Source organism: Physella acuta, unplaced genomic scaffold, assembly GCF_028476545.2.
Source record: "Physella acuta isolate Inbredline_101_S28 unplaced genomic scaffold, ASM2847654v3 ptg001095l, whole genome shotgun sequence".
Classification (NCBI taxonomy): Eukaryota; Metazoa; Mollusca; class Gastropoda; family Physidae; genus Physella; species Physella acuta.
This window is the reverse complement of record NW_026732612.1, coordinates 251,426-271,654: the sequence shown is the minus strand read 5'-3', so window position 1 is coordinate 271,654 and position 20,229 is coordinate 251,426. Positions and strand designations below refer to the sequence as shown.

General features: G+C 35.6%; 1 protein-coding gene across 5 annotated transcripts in view; it reads left to right on the top strand.

Annotated features, from left to right (window-relative positions):
- The window catches only part of LOC131955701 (putative methyltransferase DDB_G0268948), a 66,512-nt gene that overhangs the window by 14,326 nt on the left and 31,957 nt on the right, over positions 1 to 20,229 (top strand). The gene's annotated exons all lie outside the window — the stretch shown is intronic.

The following is a 20,229-nucleotide window of genomic DNA, read 5'->3' as shown; positions in this document are numbered from 1 at the left end:
TTTTACAGACATCAATAAACTTATATAGTAAAGCAGGGGTCTCCAAACTACGGCCCGCGGGCCGCATGCGGCCCGCGAGGTCCTCTCATCCGGCCCGCGGAGATCTTTTTATCCACGGAAAAAACGTTTGTTGGTGCTGGCTGATGAGCTTTGTCCAGAAAAAATCAAAGACATGCCTGGAAGAAACTGGCCCCCGAACGAAATTTGTTAGTTAATGCGGCCCTCGGACTGAAAAGTTTGGAGACCCCTGTAGTAAAGGATAGTTCTAAATCTTACTACCTCTCCATAGTTTCAAATGCTTTAAAGAAGGCTCAGCAATTTGAACTGTGAAGAATCACACAAAAGCACCAGGTTTTTAATAAGTAACACTTTATAATAGCACTTGTTTTTCAGTTTTGTGCAGTTAAAAATTGTCATTTTTTTTGTAAAAAGTGCGGAATAAAACCACTAGATAGAAAAATCTTTGCAGCAAGACATTTAGAGATACACAAACAACTTCTGGCTGGTAGGCCTATTGAGGATAGGAAATTGGAACTAAAGGCAAAAACAGAGAGAAAGAGAGAGTAGAGGCGTAGCGACCCTTCCCGGCGCCCGGTGACAAACTTTCAATTTTGCCCCCCCCCCCCCCTCCCCTCTGGAGAAAATTTGAAAATTTTGAATTTGCACCCCCCCTTCTCAAACTTTTGATTTGCAACCCCCCCCCCCCCTCCAACTTCAAACTATTTATAATGCAAAATTGCAGCTAAAATTACATTATTTATTTGTTTTTACAACCCATTTTGGCGCCCCCTAAGGTCGGCGCCCTGGGACATATGTGCCCCCCCATCGCTACGCCTCTGAGAGAGAGGGAGAGTTATATTATAAAATTTAATTATTGTGAGTGGCTGAGGTGCGTATCTGTCTCTGCTATTTTTTATATATCTGTGTTTCATTATTATTATTATTATTTAGTTAGAAAAAGAGCAAATGTACCTTTTTATTTCCTGTATGAACTAGTTTTATTTTGTATTAAGTAATTCGCTATTTGTGTTTACCGTATTCATTTAATTAAACTCTAAAGTTATTTGAACTATTTTTTTAAATTTATGAGATAAATATATTTGAAACTGAGTAATAAAATGATGTGATAAAGATAACTCATTTGCCAAATTAGTTGATTGGCATGTTTAATTTTGGTTTTACTCAGTTGATGTTGTGTTTTTTTTTACTACTACTATTAATATTATTAATATTATACTTGTATTGGCCAATAACACCACATAATGCTATTGCATTTTGAAAGAGTTTTTCACACAATGACATATTTAAATCATCATGTTAAAATTATTGTTGATTTTGTTTAAGGTTCTGTAGAGGAACAAGCTGCTTGTAAGGGGATCCGGGCAAAAAACAATAAACTACAATTGCAAACTTGTTTTGATATTTATTAAAAACCAGTTACATAATGAAAGTTATAGTATTACATAGAAAAAATAGGTCCGAGTATGATAAATTGTATGCTATGCCACGTAGAAATTCAAGTCTACTTCTGTTTTTACGTTCTACAATGACATGGGCTATTCTGCCCTGTTTCTGTAAATATTGCTTTTTTCGTTGGTTTTTTGTGTGTGGCTCATCAAGCAATATTGCTTTGTTCTCAACTTCCACTCTTCTTTGTTCTTGTTTTAGTTTCTTACTTCAGGGTGATCTTTTCTGACGTTTACCTGCAACCTCGTGTGTCACCCCCAATTTTTCAATCTCAAAATTATAGAAAACAAAAAAATACTGTGATATCTGTTGTAAATTTATGATCTTAGTAAATTAAAGAATATTCTGCTTTCTGATGTAACCTTATAATCATAGTAATCTAAAAAGATATTGTGATTTCAGTTGCAATCTTATAATCTAAGTTAACTTAAAAGATATTCTGATTTCATTTTGTAATCTTATAGTCTCACGTAATTAGTGCCAAAATTTTAAAAAGGCTCTCAAAAACCTAAACATGTCTGATCTCTACTTCACACATAGTTTAAAATATAAATTATCATTTTTTTAACGATTTTTACAAAGTTATCATGTAAGAATGCAGTACATCATCTGTTGGTTTTTTCTTATAACAGCAAGCAATGATTAAAATAAAAACAATAGCTCCAAAATATGTTTTAAAATAAATCAGAAGGTATCTACACAGATAAAAGATATTAGAAATTAAATTAAGCCTGCTTTTGGACACGACTTTCATAATGTAATATAATGATTATATAATGTTTATTTCAACATTCAACTTTTGAAAATGAAATAAATGAAATAACGTTGACATTAAGGTTAGGTTTGCGTTTTTAAAACAATAATAGAATTACAAAGTATGATTTGTGTGCTACAAAATGTGTATCGAGCAAAAAATCTAGTTTCTGCCGAGGATCAGGAATACATCGCTGTTGAATTTCACTTTGATTTCTTCATCGCTTGCTGCTTTTGTCTTGTGAACAGATATCAGTCTGTTGGGCGGAATGACACCAATAAAGTTATACATAAATAAAAATAAAACAAAGATAGAAAAAGAAATGAAAATAATAATATCGATTCTAAATTGAAAAATAGAATACTATATATATATATTACTACACCTTTGATCCGTTCACCATAAAATTGTTGGAAGTTTTGGGGAGGTTTCTGGGAAAATGTGCTTATTTTCACAATGGCTGCGCCCCGGAATGGTTCAAATATTCTCTATATACGCTTCACAAAAAATGAAAAAGCGGATGCGGTTTGACACCATTTATCCGAATACTATGAAACTTTGGGGAGTTGATGATAATACGCCCTGGAGTGTGCTCGCCGGTAGTGAGGGCAAACCCGTGCCCGAAATTTTTGTTTTGTTTGTTTGTTTGTATATTTATTTATCCTTTGTGCATTTCTACACCTTTCATCCGATCGGTACGACACTTTAGGGAGTTGGTCGAATACTACAAGGGAGCTATCTTCGAAAAAAAACGTACTTTTGCAGAGGCGATGCCCCAGCAGCATGCATTTGGCGCCACGTGCTTTCCATTTAGCACTATGGCGCACACGTCAGTTTTAAACAGCACGATAGACTATGGACATGATAGCGCATTAAAGTCGTTCACTAAAGGGAAGCAAGTTAAAAATGTCTTACTTTTCTTTCATTACATCAATAATGTTACTGTCAGGGTTGTCCAAGGTGTACATGTTCATGAAGTGAACACTGGAGAGATACCCCATGTACTCATCAACCGTCAGCTCTTTTGTGTACTTCACACCCTCGTATCTGGTCGATAAATAAAAATAAAAGAATTTTCCATTCATTAAAAACTAATTTTGTAATCGAACTTTTAAAAACTTAATGTTAAGCAAGTAATACTTGTAATTATTATTATTATAGATCGGTTACAAAATGGACTAAGTTGATAAATACGTAAAAAGACTGCAAAGTCTTGATCGCATTTGATAGTGAAGTCTTGGCTATTTAAATAAAGCGGGAGTAATCTCCCCTAATATTCCTCGAATATTCTTATATAACACTATGGGTATGGCAACATGATTTTAATCAACTTTTAAATACTTAAACTTTTAAAAATAGAATAGAATCTCATGGAAAAAAAGAATTGCTCAGCAATTAAACAGCCAACAATGTGTGTATAATAGTTATAACACTACTACTTCCGGTCAACGGAAATTACGCAAAGCTGGACAGAATAAGATCTTTTACGTATATTAAATCCACTTCTGTTTACCGGAAATCGCTGAAAAGTTTAAAACAGCTACTAATTTGTTGTAATGCTTATGTATGAAATTTTGTCAACCTAGCTGTAATGGTAGCATACTCAAGTTATCGTGTTCATATACGGACACACACACATATTCACATAAGGACAAAATTGCAAAACAAAGTTTTTCGCGTATACGAGAAAGTAAAAACTTTAAATGTAGCCATATTATAAAAGCACTAGTCGTAAAGAAAATAAATAAAAGTCAGAGTTTCCAAGGAGCGATATCAAAGTGTGATGAAAAGAAAGTTTACATTTATATTAACATGAATTAAAAACAAATATTATTTTAACTTTAAAAATCACGTAACTTTACCTTTGCAAGTGTTGAAATGGGAAGTCCAGGGATTCATATTTGACAACCGTATGAAAAACTCTTGATGTGACGTAGTTTAAAAATTGAGTCTTCAAAAGCTATTATTTGATTAAAGTAACACCATTATTAACGAGTTAAATTTTGCAGAACACGGGACACATCTTTTAAATTATGTACATAAAAAACTATACTCTTTGTCTCCCCTGACTAGACAATTGTCATGAATGATTGTACAGATCGCATTTCGTATTTTTACAAGCTTTTATTTAACGCACTTCCTCTGTCTGTCGTCAGTCTGTCTAGACCGAAACGCCGGAGTGAAAATTCGGAAACTTCTATTTGACCGATACGATTCACAGTTGGCATGTGGGTCAAGACATGAAGACAATGCAATCTGAAATTAAATTTGACTTAATTGGATGCCTAATTATTTTTTTATGAATTAATTAAAATTTGGACCGAATTAGTAGGAATGTCTAGCCAACCACACCACACGCGTCATCACGTTCAATAGCTGCGCCATCACGGTACGTTCAATAGCTGTGCCATCACGTTCAGTAGGCGCGCAATGGTTTTTAGTCATGTAACTCTATTGTAAATAAAACATGTAAAGTACTGAAAAAAAATTCATAAAAAACGTTTTAATAACAAGCTTATATGTAATAATGCACTAAAAAGTAGAAAATAAATTATAGACTACTATTTAAATAACTATAAAGAAAAGCGTGTGTGTCTCCCTTAACATTAGTAAAGGTATCCAATAGATACTAAAGTGACCCACGCTTTTCTTTATAGTTATTTAAATATTAGTCTATAATTTATTTTCTACTTTTTAGTGCATTATTACATAAAATCTTGTTATTAAAACGTTTTTTATGAATTTTTTTTAGTTATAAATTTCATGCGCAGTTTGCGTGAATGTTTTGCCGAGTTGTTGTTACTGGGTTTATAAAGTTAATTTTTCTTTTCCATTAAAAATAATAATTCTTTACCGTAACGTGAGAATATATTTTACTATTAAAGCTTGTTTTTAAATTTGATGAAGTTACCAATTTGGACCTAGCGGTTGATTGAGCAGATAAACTAGATTTTAGCTCTTTCTTTGACTTCGGCAGATAAAGGGAAAGTATGGTACTTTATATTGTCGCTTAACCTACTTTATAAAGATGTTTCCTAGATAATGAGGGCTGCTGTAAAAGACCAATCTTTTCGCGTTTCACTAAGATGAGAGGTCTTTTCAAAATTATATATTGAAACTAGTTGTATCAAGCTAATTCTAAACTAATTAGGTTATAATGAGTCTTTTATGTTTACAATGTACTTGCCTTCTGGGCTATATTCGTTCAATACAGCAAGTACAATGAAGAAGAATATAATGTAAGAAATGACGTCTTGTTGAATAGACGTAATTTCTTTTTGTTGCTAAAAACTCAGGACTAGGGTAATTGATGGAAAATTATATACTTTGCCGTAATAAATTATTAAGAAATTCTCCTGAAAATAATAATTTGATCTAGACAACAGCCAACTAATCCCGCTAACTATGGTCGCCGTGTATTTGAATGAGAGATTACTAGCAGATGACACAAATGTGTTAAACGGTCTATCGCGACACAAAATCTCAGGCTCCTAATTTTTTTGAAAATCGTATGAATTAATCAAAATCGAGACAACATATTAAATTATTAATCGTTTTTTTTTAAAAACTAAAATACAAAAATCCTCACATCAACAAAATACGCCATCCACTCAACGTTGTCAATCGTATCCACATTGAACGTGTACGCTGCGAATGTCCCACCTGGCTTTAACACACGTTTTACTTCTTTAAAAAATCTGGCCAAACAACATTTAAACATAATACAATAATACGCAAATACAAATGTAAAGATTAATTTTAAAAGGCAGATAAACGCACAGACGTTGCTATTAAAAAATATTTCTTACAGGCATGTCTTTCCATTTTTGAACTAAAATAATGTTTTGACCTACCTGGGGTGATCGACCCAGTCTAGAGCGGATGCTATGGTTAAGAGGTCCACCGACCCATCTTTCAGAAATTTGAGATCCTCTGCAAACGACACGTGAGACTCCAGGTTTGGAACATTTTTCGGCATGTTGTTGATTTGGTCTTCACTCACGTCCGTCCCTATCACCTGGAATAGAAACAGTGAAAACAATAATAAAATATAACACATGGCTATCATTTAGTCATGCGATAAAGTCGTAATCTATGTGTAAAAAACAACATTTGGTACTTTTGGACTAAATATATTGGAGGATTGTGGCGATTACAACTCTAAACTACAATTATCTGCAGTTATTTTCTTAATCTCCATGATCGGTTACTACCGTGTAAGCAGTTAACAAAAGTTTGTTGTAATTTTAAAATTTAGTTTAAATGAATGCATTATATCTAATTCAGTTTAAATTTATATGCTCTTTGAAACTAATGTATCGGAGAGTGAATCAAAAATTAGTTGTAGAATTTGTAATATATAATGAGATATAATCAGATAGACATTGTGAAATTAATAAAAGTTAGACACCTTTTTAAAATATTTAGTCAAGGGCAGAGTACCCTGTCCTGTCCCACAACCAACATCAACAGCGAGTTGTCTCTCGTTGTTCGGGTTCTCCGAGTGGTAGGCCATGATCTTGTCGTAGATCTCTTGTGGGTATTGGGGCCTGTAGGCCGCGTACATCTTAGAGAAGTGCTCTCCCTTGTGGAGTTCATGGATCCGATTATCGTACTTGGTCGGCGTGTTCTGTACATTACAAATGAAAACATTTGAGTATTTACGTAGCAAAGATTTGGAGAAATTATATCTCTTTCATGACGTTTGTTAAAAAAAACAATATTTAAGATATCAAGCAAGTTATGTCGATTTATTTGAGTTAAAATCCAAATTACAGTAATTTTTTCATTAAATTATTGAATTTAAATAATATAAAGATATAATCGTAATTTTTCTGATATTTTCTTACAGCTATTTGAATTGATGTTTCCTATTAGAATTCTGTTGTTAATGAATCTATGATAATGCAAGAAAGACAAATGCATAAACGGCTTTTATCCGAAATACATTTCATCGAATGGACGTTAGCTTAACTTACGCTTTATTACGCAAAATATCATAAGGTACAGTTGTGTAAGGCAGAAACAGAAATAATGACTGATCTGGTAGATAGTGAAATGTCGACATGCAAAAAAAAATATTATTAGAGGTGCAAGACTGACCAGTTTTTTAACACCAGTGTTTGTATGATGCATGCATAATATATCCGCTGCTTATTAACTAGCTTTGTTACAATTTAAAACATATTTAAAGTAATTACAAAAATGCATCCGAAAGGAATCAAGAGGCTTTTTGAATATGTTTTTCAGAGATTTTGTTGGTAACATTTTAGTACCAAACATTTCGCTGTATTCTACCATTATATCTTGCCAGTTCCTGATAGTTGTAAAGCTTATATATGGGACGGCGTGGCCTAGCGGGCAAGCACTAGACTGCTAACCCGAAAGTCTCAAGTTTGTATCCGAATTTTAAGTCAGTGGAACGCCCCTGAGTGTATGCAACTCTGATGGTATCTAACTCACGTTAGGGGAAATAAAGGCGGCTGGGCATAGTGCTGACCACGCTATCCATTCATATGCCGAGGACTTCTGAAACAGAAAAACTCTACTACAACTGCCTCATACGTCTTGGGCACCGATAGGAAAAGATGATAATGATGATTTAGCTTATAATTTTAGTCGGTACAATTATTATAACATATATCTACTATATTTACCTTAACACTCTCAAAAAACTTTTCTAATTGGTGCATAGTATCCATTTCAGTTTGGCAGCCTGATTCAAAAGGGTTTTCAAAAAACAATCGCTAAAATGTTATCGACTCGAATAGGATTAAACAAAAAAAAATCATAAAAACGAATCCCGAAAAATTGAAAGAAGCTTACTTTATATCGGCTACTAGTCATCTGGCTCTTGAAATTAATAACTTTCTAATGACATGTGACATTTTAGCTTTATATCAATTACTATACGATGCTTTAATTAGAGGACTCTATGGTGTGGATTTGTATATATTTGCATGTGAAAGCGCAGTACAATTGTGAGGAAAATAGGTACTACAAACGATTTCGAGAGTAACTAGTATTAAAAAACGCTATTCAACAATTTAATGAAGTAGGAAGCATTTTGTCATTCTGCTTAACCCATTTAGGACTGTAAGGATTGCACGCATAATTTTGAATATATCAGCATACATTTAGTAGTAAAATGACACGTGAGACTGAAAACTGTTAAAGTTGTGTCGAAACCTTTCACAGTTATTTAACTTATTAAGATACAGCATGAGACATATGTGTCCATATGGTCCGGAAGGGAAAATTAATCGATAATCATGTATAAAAGGTTGAACTTTTTCCATTATATTGAGAACAATTCCAACACACAAGTGACCCATACATTCACCGATCTCTACTCTCTTCCCTTCCCTAGCCTTTAGTATTTTCGGGACAAACTACACTTAAATTAAAAGGAATCAATGAAATCAGTCTATATAGTGATGCTGACCCGTTATCTGAGATTATCTGGATTAGTATTCTGTCAAGGTAAAATTAGTACACGCCGTACCAAGGGTCGACGGGATAAAAGCAATGACACCAACAGCTGCGCGCTAACACAATAAACTAATGTTTAGAGTCTGAAGGGTAGTTGTACTTTAATTGATCAATAAAATTACTGGGATGAGTATAGGGCGTGTTATGTTTTGGTTATAGTAAAGGGAAACGTCGAGCTTGACAAGAATGAGGTTAGGGTTAGGTTTTTATTAATGTTGAAATAGTGGTGTAGTTGCACACAATAATGCCTTAGGGATGGGGGTCGGCGTAGTCTGGTCTGTAAATCTTATAGTTGCTAAACTAAAAAGTTCTGAGTATGAACTCTCGGAGCGATGAGGCACGATAGCCTTGTCAGTAACCCAACAAAAACTGCTGCCATGTAGCAAAGCCAAAATAAGCAGGCTAAAATCGGAGAAAATGACCCATATGGCGTTTAACATTTTGACACGTTATACGTAATTGTGTTGGAGTAAATCTCTTTCAACTATGCAATTTAGAACTTATGACGAGGCTTTATGACGAGGCTTTATGACGAGGCTTTATTTACAAGAGTTTTACAAGTTGTGTTCAAAGACCGTGTGAGGCCTCCACCAGTAGCGTGTTAAGGGGGGGGGAGCTGACAAGGCATTTACCAGGTGCTCCCGATTTTTAGGCACCCTCAAGGTTACTGCTTAAATGGTGGTTAAATCTTGAAACTCAATTTTGACCCGTTGCTAAGTCTGTTTTTTTAAATTTAAGCAAATGTTTAATTAGTCATAAAGATTAATTAAACGGTTCGAAACTAAGGGGAAATTTACAAAATTAATTTACTCGAAAGATTACTACATTCAATAACTTAAGGGGAGATGACTAGTTGGACGCGATCACACTAACAGTCGGGTGAGCTGTGATTTGCGAGATTGTTTACGATCTGGTAAAGGCTATTCGGAGACAGATAATCATATTTTACATCTGTTTTAAGGATTTGAGCATTTTATTTCTAGATCTTAGCTATTTTCGGCTTTAATGAGATAAGGCCAACAAATTCATTTTAAACTAATTAAATAAAGCTTTCATCATTTATATTCTTGGTTTAACACATTTTGCTTTGTTCATAATTTATGATAATATTTGAAAGCTTTTTATATAAAATAACAATGTTTTTAATAATTCCTTGGCTATGTTTTTTACAGGATATCCTTCGATAAATTTCAAATTGAAAGAATATGTATTTAAGCTTAAATTAAGTAAATTTATAGACCATTTCAATTTTATAAAACTCGTGGCCCAGTACTAAGAAATGATTGATTATCAAGGTAGACTTCACCATAAATCGAATTTCTACTATGATAACCATAAATATAAAAAAATAAAGCTTTTGGAGTATTTTTAAGATTTTTCCATGTTCACTCCTAAAGGACACAGACCTGTATGGCCAATTTTATGAACCAGTAGTTTAGTCCCACTGTTCTGGAGCAGCGGAGCAGTGTGGTTATGCCACTTGAGATTAATGTTTTATTATCTCTTTACCACCATGCAAGTTGTCCCCTCCCGCTGTGTTCTCTCAAGCGTGTCCGTGTTTAGGTTAGAGAAGTGTCAAAAGCCAATAAAGAATTTTTTGTGTTTTTTGATAGTTTTGATGGCATGATTGTAAAATAGCAATTGTTACATCCTTATTTTAAAATCAGTATACTTAAGAAAAACGTTGGTCGTCGGACCCGTGACGTCATGCACCAGTGGTAAGCTACCAATGTGCTTGTCTGACACGGCATAGTGGTTACATCACATTCCTCCACCACCTGTGTTCACTCAGGCGTATCCATGTTTACGTTACGCTACACCTGAGGCCACGCGTCTTCCGCGTGCCAGGTGGCGTAAGTTGAATGAACACAGGTGGGCTTCACCTGACACTAAGCAAACATATTTACAAGACAATACGTCTTTAATGATGACACGTTAAATGGTTGCTCTTCTGCGTGACTTGTTTTGTTATCCAAACAACCAATCACATCGCATGCTTGGGAGACTAAAACCTACAGATGAGAGTTTTTACAGGCTTATATAAACTCACTTATTTTACACCCAGTTCATTTCTTTTCTGCTACAGTCGGAGAGAATTAAAATCTTACAAACATGCTGCATATTGAGGTGTTTAACGATGATCATGTTTTCAAGTGCCTTGACCTTGCTAAGGTTCAGCTTTTGTCTGACACCCGGTCTATAGTCTACCTGGCGATAGAAAGAGAAAAGCCGCACAAGAAAAAAGTTGTCAAAGTCTTCAGGAACACGGAAAGTTCTTTCAACAGTTTCATCAATGAGATCGAGATGGTGAAAAAGCTGAAGCACCCCAACATCATGATGTACGACAGGGCTGTAGCGATGCCTAAATACAACATCCTAGTCATGCCATACTGTGAGAGGGGAGGCCTTTACAAGAGGGTAGGCCGGATCAGCCAGCGTGAGACAGACAGGTATTTCCTGCAGATGTGTGGCGCCATCAAGTACCTCCACGGCCTGAACATCGTCCACAGGGACATCAAGCTGGACAACTTCCTGCTGGACGCCCAGCACCAGCTCCACCTGACGGACTTTGAAATGGCGTGTAGGGTCAAGCCAGGCTGCCCCACCGTCCACCTACAGATGGGGACCCTGCAGTACATGGCGCCGGAGATGCTGGCAGAGCCTGAAGGATCCTACAATGGGTTTAAGGTAAGGAGATTTTCTTTTAAAATGTTATTATTTCTAGTTACTAGATCATCTATGTCTATAAGTACACAATTATTAGAAATAATATCATTTAGTTCACTAGAACTTCATTTTTATTTCAGTTTTATTAAGCTTTATTTTAGTATATACTATCTATATTCTTAAAGGTCATACATCTTATGTTGTACAAGTGTTGCTTTACTTTTATTACATAATAAAGTCTGTATTGTTTTGTTCCACAGCTTGATATTTATGCTCTGGGCGTGGCCCTGTGGTGCATATTGTTTGAAAAAGACAGCCAGGACATTGAGGACTACCTGGGTATAGCTAGGTCATACACTGGGCGGTACCCGTGCATCTTCTACAAGTGGATCTTGGAGAACGTCCTTCACCCTGACCCAGAACTACGATGGGACATCAGTCAACTGATTCAAGGTCTTTGTCGTTCATGGCTGGAGGATAGAGCTAAGGCCTTGTAAACCAAAGGACGGTATTTTTTTATCTTAATAACACTGCATGTTCTAACCGTTTTGTTCATATAATAACAAATGCATAACACGTTTCACAAGGGACGGTATTTGATTTTTATTCTGCTTATTTCCTTAATCAACATGATGCATATTGTAACTTTTTATTCATTTAACAAATTAATCTCTTGTTTGTTCATATTACATAATCTAATTGGTGTTCTATTTTGGTATTGCTAACAATTTAAGAGTTATAATTAATATTTTTTGCATTTTTTAAAATATCAACCAAAACAATAAAATACCTTTGCATGAAAATTAATTTTATGAGTAAAATACAGTTTGGGTTAAAGAAAAATGATTTTTATTCTATAACCTAACTTGACTAGAATAATACGGTTTAGAAAGAATAGAAATACACATCGTTCTACAGGCGAATTATAGTTTAGTTATAAAGCTGTAACGTTAATTCCACTTTTCAAATTACATTTCATTTTATATTTAATAGCATTTAATATCTAGAAACATTTTGGCTTAATGTTAACATAATTACTAGATCTTAATCTGTACCTTTTTACTAGTGTTAATCAAGCATTTAATTAATTAAGAAAAAATTGGTTTATCAAACAGCTATATTAATCAACTGTTTAATACTAATACTATATGATTAACCAACTTGCTAAACTAATCTAACTAATCAACGCACTAATCAAATCAATAACCGACTAACACACTAACCCTAACCCTCTGGTTAAATGTCGCGGCGACAAACCATTTTAATCAGGCCACAGAGTGGAAGCTTTGTGACGGTCCCAAGCCCGTGTTAACTGAGAGGGGAATGGTCTAACGGTGTGAGGGGAATGGTCTCAGTGTGAGGGGAATGGTCTCATAATGTGAGGGGAATGGTCTCACACTATTAGGGGAATGGTCTCACACTATTACGGGAATGGTCTCACATTGAGAGGGGAATGGTCTCATAATGTGAGGGGAATGGTCTCATAATGTGAGGGGAATGGTCTCACACTATTAGGGGAATGGTCTCACACTATTACGGGAATGGTCTCACACTATTAGGGGAATGGTCTCACACTATTAGGGGAATGGTCTCACATTGAGAGGGGAATGGCCTCATATTGAGAGGGGGTGGTCTCACACTGAGAGAGGAATGGTCTCACACTGAGAGGGGAATGGTTTCATAATGTGAGGGGAATGGTCTCACATTGAGAGGGGAACTGTATCATTGTGTGAGGGGAAGTGTCTCGTAATGTTAGGGGAATTGTCTCATAATGTTAGGGGAATGGTCTCACATTATTAGGGGAATGGTCTCACATTATTAGCGGAATGGTCTCACATAGAGAGGGGAATAGTCTCACATTATTAGGGGTTTGTCTCACATTGAGAGGGGATTGGTCTCACAGTGTGAGGGGAATGGTGTCATAATGTGAGGGGAACGGTCTCACACTATTTGGGGAAAGGTCTCACATTGAGAGGGGAATGGTCTCACACGATGAGGGGAATGGTCTCATACTGTGAGGGGAATGGTCTCATACTGTGAGGGGAATGGTCTCATACTGTGAGGGGAATGGTCTCATACTGTGAGGGAAATTGTCTCATACTGTTAGTGGAATGGTCTCACCCTGAGAGGGGAATGGTCTTACACGGTGAGCGAATTGGTCTCAAGCAGTGAGGGGAATGTTCTCATGCCTATCAGGTTTGTTTCTCACCGATTACAAATTTAAAACACTATCTGAAACCGATCACGTAACAAGACGGCATTAGTTTGCAATCACGTGGTAAACGTCAGATAAAAATCATGTACATCTCATGTAAAATACTCGCAACAAGCTCAATATGTAAAAGATCTCATGAGCGTAAGGTAATTCATTTTAGTGCATTTTAAAGCTTGTTTCTATGAAGGTTTTTTTTATATTATTTTTATTTGTATATGAATTATATATAAATATTTATTAAATGAAAACCAAAACGAAAATGTTGACTTTACTCCGTGATCAGCTGTTGTCTAATGGTTATTTAAGGATCAATTTCACGGGAACAGATAGAACTACAAAATGGTGAGCTTTACCCATATATGGGTCGCATTGTTTTACACTTGACCTGGTCGACGTCCAATTAATGGAGTCAATCTACCTTGAAAAAATAGGTTAGACCAGGGGTCGGCAACCTTTTGAGACGGAAGAGCCAAAAGTTAAAATTTTATTAAATATTCCAGTTTTTAAAGAGCCACTAAAAAAATTTAATTTCAATATTTTATTATTTAATTAAAATTATGTTAATACATTTGATTTGTTATTTGTAAAACATAGCTTTAAATAACAAATAATATTTATTCATTTAAAATCATACACTTGTTTCGCCAGAATAATGAAATTAGTAATCAAAAAATAAAAATATAGGACTATCCCAATCCACTTTAGAAGCAGTTAACTTTTTATTTTCTTTGTTCACGGGTATCATCGGCTCAGGAGGTGTCTCCCTTAGCCAGGCAGGCCTCAACACGGCAAACTCCGACCAACTGGCTTATATATCGGTTTGATTACCGTGTAGCGGTCACTTCTGTTCTTTGGTTCTCGTCAGGCTTATCTTCCACCCCACTGAACGCAGGGTAAACTCGTACCCCACCGTCCAATACCCGGCTTAACCGTAGGAAATAGCATTCCCCGTTTACAGGGGCGTAGCGAGGGGGGGGGGGGGGCGGGGGGTGCGGACCGCACCGGGTGACACCAATTAGGGGGGTGACACCAAGGCAAAAAATAGAAAAATATATAGAAAAAAACTCGAGGGGGGGGGTGCAAATCGAAAGTTTGAGGGGGGGGTGCAAATCGAAAACTCGAGGGGGGTGCAAATCGAAAGTTTGAGGGGGGGGGGGTGCAAATCGAAAATTTGAAAGTTTGTCCGTGGGAAGGGTCTCTATGCCTCTGGGGGGGTGACACCATTAAGTGCCGCACCGGGTGACACCCGACCTCGCTACGCCACTGCCCGTTTAACGACATTCGAAAAAGTCGGCACTTGGGCAGTGGCAAGCATGGAATAGTCGCCACGGGGATGGCTAGAGCACGGCTGTGGGGCTGGGTCTGGTGCCCGAGCTGCTGTCAGCTGTCTGTAAACTTTCTAGTGCACATATTCACACTGATCTCTGATGATATTTTTCGTCTGATAAAACTTGTGTTTCTTTACAGTATAATTTTGTTATGAGTTTTGAAAATAAAAGAATATAACTATTACTATTTGTGCAAGGAGCTGGGAGCCGCGTCTTGACATCAAAAGAGCCGCAGGTTGCCGACCCCTGGGTTAGACCTTTTCATATTGTTTTATTACTGTAGGTTGTTTTGTACATCAGCTTAGCATTTTTTTTTTTACGAATCTAATTAGTAATTTTATAGTTAATTATCTTTGAAGAGTAAATTGAGTATGGTTAAAAAGCTTGTTTTAAAATATATCTAAAGCAGAAAAAGGTTATGTGTTGTTGAGTTGAATTTGTAACACTATTGTGTCACTCTCTTTGTTTAAATTAATCTTTAAAGACGCGAATAATTATACTTAAAGAGGTTTAACATACGATCTATTCTCAAGTTTTAAGTTAACGAAAGTTTTATGATCCCAACAAAGCCGTATCACACTTCTGGTGTTTCTTCCAGAATTTTTTCTCCATGGGATGGGTGGGGGGGGGGCTTGAAATTTTTTGGGCGGGGGAGCACTAAATTTTCTAGGGAAGTTGGAGGGCGGACACTGGCAAAAGCAGATATTTTATATGTAAATTCTGTTTAATTCGGGGTCGGGGTAGCTGTAGACGTTTGTCGAGGGGGGGGGGTGACATCTCCGGAGAGATGCTTGGAAGAACCCTGCCCCTCCCCTTAGCTCTCCAGTCCACCCAGCTCTGATGGGTACCTAATTCTTGTTGGGTAAGTAAAGGCGGCTGGACACAGTGCTACCAAACTATCCCTTCATACTCCCAGGCCACAGAAACAGGTGAACCCTATTTCACTTGGCCAATAGACGGTCAGGTTTCATATGGAACTTTTTTTACGATTACATATCAGTGTAACATGTTTTACTTAATAGCTTCACCGAGTTCTGTCACTTGTCATTGAAGTAGAATCTTCTAATAACCGTATACCTTTAACTCCATGAGTGGACTAATGAGGTCTTGTCACGCCTGAATTATTTTCCAACCCCACCTAGTTTGTCAGTACTAGTAATTTTCCACATATTTATATATTTATATGGTCAATTATCAATACTGCGTAATTACTAACCATCTAACAGTTCTACAGCATATTGCATCACTTCAATTATTACAACGTATGAGTATTTCAAAAGGTAATATGTTAAATGCCATTAAATAGCTATTAAATTACACTTACCATGGGATAAAGGGGCTGATATAAAGTCAGCTTCCACTACAGTTGACACTGTGGTGTGTCTAGATTGTGTTGTGATAGGTATTATTGTGTTTACGATACATTTCGTTTTATCACTTTTAAATATCTAACTAAAAAAACTAAAATGGTTAGCATTCATCAAATTGAGGACTTCTCAAAAGCTGTCAAGGTAATTATTAGCAGCTGAAGGTTTAAATTAAAGTAGGCTACTTAATGAACTTATACACTGTTCACTTGATATTGTTCTTCTATTATAATCCTATTTGTCGTCGGTAACTGTTACACGTGAAATAAATATAGGCATACCTATATATTTTAATGTTATACTTGTTTGAGAAAAATATTTTATAAAAAAGTTATTAGTCAAAACGCTATGTGCTCTACTACACGTTGAACGATATTAGCAAAGAAATAACTAAATAGCTTTAAAAAATCCGATTCATTTAGAACAACATAGACTACCAATACCTATTAGAAAAATGAAATCCAAATTATATACATTATTAGTCAACACAACACCATATTAAATGCACATCCTGATTAAGAGACTTAAAATTAAGAGACTTAAAATATTTTGTTAAAAACCCGGCTGTTTAATGGCAGTTATGTTGTTTATGTCTTTTAAAAACACCTATTTCGGCAGAGCATGGGTCTGACCACACTATCCCTTCATACGCTGAAAAGACAGAAACATGTGTCCGTGTGCCGCCCAGTCCCGATAGGCAACTTTATCATTCACATAAAAAAAAATTGTCTCGAACCCGTACCACCTGCATGGTAACTGTCATCTATCATCTCAGCTATTAAGACACTTTAGGGTAGAAGCGGAATAAATAGTGTGCGTTACGTAAATCTCGATTTAGAGTGAGTCAGTGTAAGAAACTTTACGTGAATAAGCCCTATTATTTCAAATAAATTTTATCCCAAATTAGCCAATTCCATAGATTAACAAAAAAAGATTTAGATTTCTGTATAAAACAATTAATGCCTGAAATAATTTAGTACAGAAACTGAATATTGGCATAGAATCTAGATCTAGATAGAGATAGAGTCTACGTTAAGTCTAGTTTTTCCGTAGTTCTTGATCTAGATCAAGTATCTAAATAGATAAAGTAAATGTTATAAGTTTAGGCAGAGAAAATTGTATACATTTCATAGCGTACGTCTTGATATGTAGATCTAAATCAAATGTGTATGAAATAGTTTATTTCTTTATATTCTAAAATTGGAAGATGACGCCATCAGTTTTGTGTTCTTTCCGCAGTTTAACCTTGTGAAATGTGACGTCTTCATTTTTTACGTTCATGTCACGACAATAAACATTTAAGTTAGAAATGTGTTTCAACATTCGAATATGCCTTTATTTTTATTTTCCTTCTTTAGAGAAAATTTAGTTTATACATTTATAACGTCCACCATATTATTTTCAACAGAAGTCCGTATCTTTAAGACATCCGTATATAGCTGAACATACTGATGACGTTACTAAAACATATTGCAGACAGAGAGAGAGAGAGAGACAGTATGAGAGAGAAGTGCGCAAATGGTCTTTTATATATTAGGATATTTTATTGCGCACATCAGTGGATTTTGGGACAGAATAATAACGACTAATCCCTTCACCTTTATTGGGTCTTTGTAGACACCAAAGTGTGGTGTGTCAAAGGCTAGGTATCACATGGCGGAACACACGCCTCTCCATGGCTCGAATACTCTGATTGTAAAATAAAAACAAATGCTTTAGTTGCATCAAACATTCTTTACCCATTTATTGTATTGTTTTGACCAGAAAGCGTCGACCGAGTACGAAAATGTGTCTCATGAATTCCACAAGGGAGAACACTTCTCTAAGATGTACGCGGCCTACAGGCCCCAATACCCACAAGAAATCTACGACAAGATCATGGCCTACCACTCGGAGAACCCGAACAACGAGAGACAACTCGCTGTTGATGTTGGTTGTGGGACTGGACAGGGTACTCTGCCCCTGACTAAATATTTCAAAAAGGTTTCTAGAATCCCATTATTTTCGTATTACAATCTTCAATTAATAATTATGAGATTTTATTTAGTTCATAATATTTCTTTGTTGGTTGGTTTGTTTGTGATACATCTTGTAACTCAATTTCGACCCACTTGTAATTCAGTAATTGTGTTCGCTCTCCTTATACGTTTCTTTTTTACGATCTCAACGCAAGAATATCTAGATTTTTAATCTAAATAAACTTTAGATTAGTAAATAAAATTTTATCAAAAGATTACCAAATTCAGTGATTTAAAAAAACAAGTATAAAAACCTTTATTTTAAAAAAAAGGATAAGTTTTTGCATTCTACGAATACATGAAAAATTAAAAAAAAATAAACTTGTTTTCTTCATTGTATTTAATGATAGCCATGTAGAGCTGATATATATTTTACCATTTTGTAAAACGTTTTTTAGGTGATAGGGACAGACGTGAGTGAAGACCAAATCAACAACATGCCGAAAAATGTTCCAAACCTGGAGTCTCACGTGTCGTTTGCAGAGGATCTCAAATTTCTGAAAGACGGGTCGGTGGACCTCGTGACCATAGCAACAGCCCTACACTGGGTCGATCATCCCAAGTACGATTCAAAGCCACTAGCATCATAAGCTTCGGATTAAACAGCTTTAATAACTTTACCATAATTTTTAAAAATGCAATTATAAATAACGTTTTTAAATAGTCCTTAAGATTTAATAAAACTCAAAAATATTTAATATTTTTCTTAGCTTTAATTGTAAAAGAGAAAAATTATTCTAGCGAAGAATGGTAGCGTATATTGTTGCCGATTATATTGAAAATAACAATTAACTCTAATCGCTTATCCTGGCTAATATTTAATGTTTTGAATCACCGCACTATTAATGTCATTGACACCATAAACGCCAGCAAAAAACATAGTTCCAATCGGTTACTAAGCCAAAACATTCTTGATACTCGCCCCTTAGCAGCGCTTTGAAACTAACCTTAATTAAAAAAAATATCACAATACGAAATACAATCGACATCTGTTCGTAAATTCTATAAATAAGGTTGCGTATAAATAGAAACTATAACTGTTGAGATGAAATACAAATGATTTTTATTTTCTCTTGTGAGATGGTAAAAAAACGTGCCCAAAAATGTTTAGACTAATATTTATAGTGTCTGAGTGATTTTCTAAGTCTTTTTTGTAAAAGTCCCTGGGGCAAGTGAAGTAGAGTTCATCTGTTTCTATGATATCGGTAGGCCTATATGAAGGGATAGTGTTGTCGGCGCTATGCCTTTACTTTCCCATTAGCACTGGGTGGACTCATTAGCATTGTACTGATTTGAAACCGGATTCGAACTCGACCGCTAGACCAAGTTTTGTTGCTATTGTTGTTTTGTTAGCTGGATGGCTTTTGGCTTTTTTTTTTGTAAAATTATTTTATTTAAATATGTTTTAAAATTTTTCATCCAATATTTTACATTCGTTTAAGTATGTAATCCTATCCATGAATGATTACTAAAAAATATTCCGCCAGGTATTTTAAGGAAGTAGCAAGAGTGTTAAAGCCAGGTGGGACTTTTGCCGCCTACACCTTCTGCAGTTATGCTATAGACAGCACTGAGTGGCAAGCGCACCTCCTTGAGGTGATCCGTTTTAACTCTGTTCTATTTTATATGATTATATTTACTTATATTAGATTCAGTAAAATTAAAGTTCCCTCTTCGAACCTAACGGTCTGTGGGATAAGTGAAATAAGTTCACCTGTTTCTGTGACCTCAGCATATGAAGGGAAATTGTGGTCAACAGCATACCAAGATCAATTTACTTTTCCTAACGTGAGTTAGGTACCCATTAGAGCTGGGTGGACTCAGGGACGTTCTACTGATCTGAACCCGGATTCAAACTTTCGGGTTAGCATTTATCAGACAAGTATTAAAGAAAAAAACAGTACCATTATAAGATTGAAGG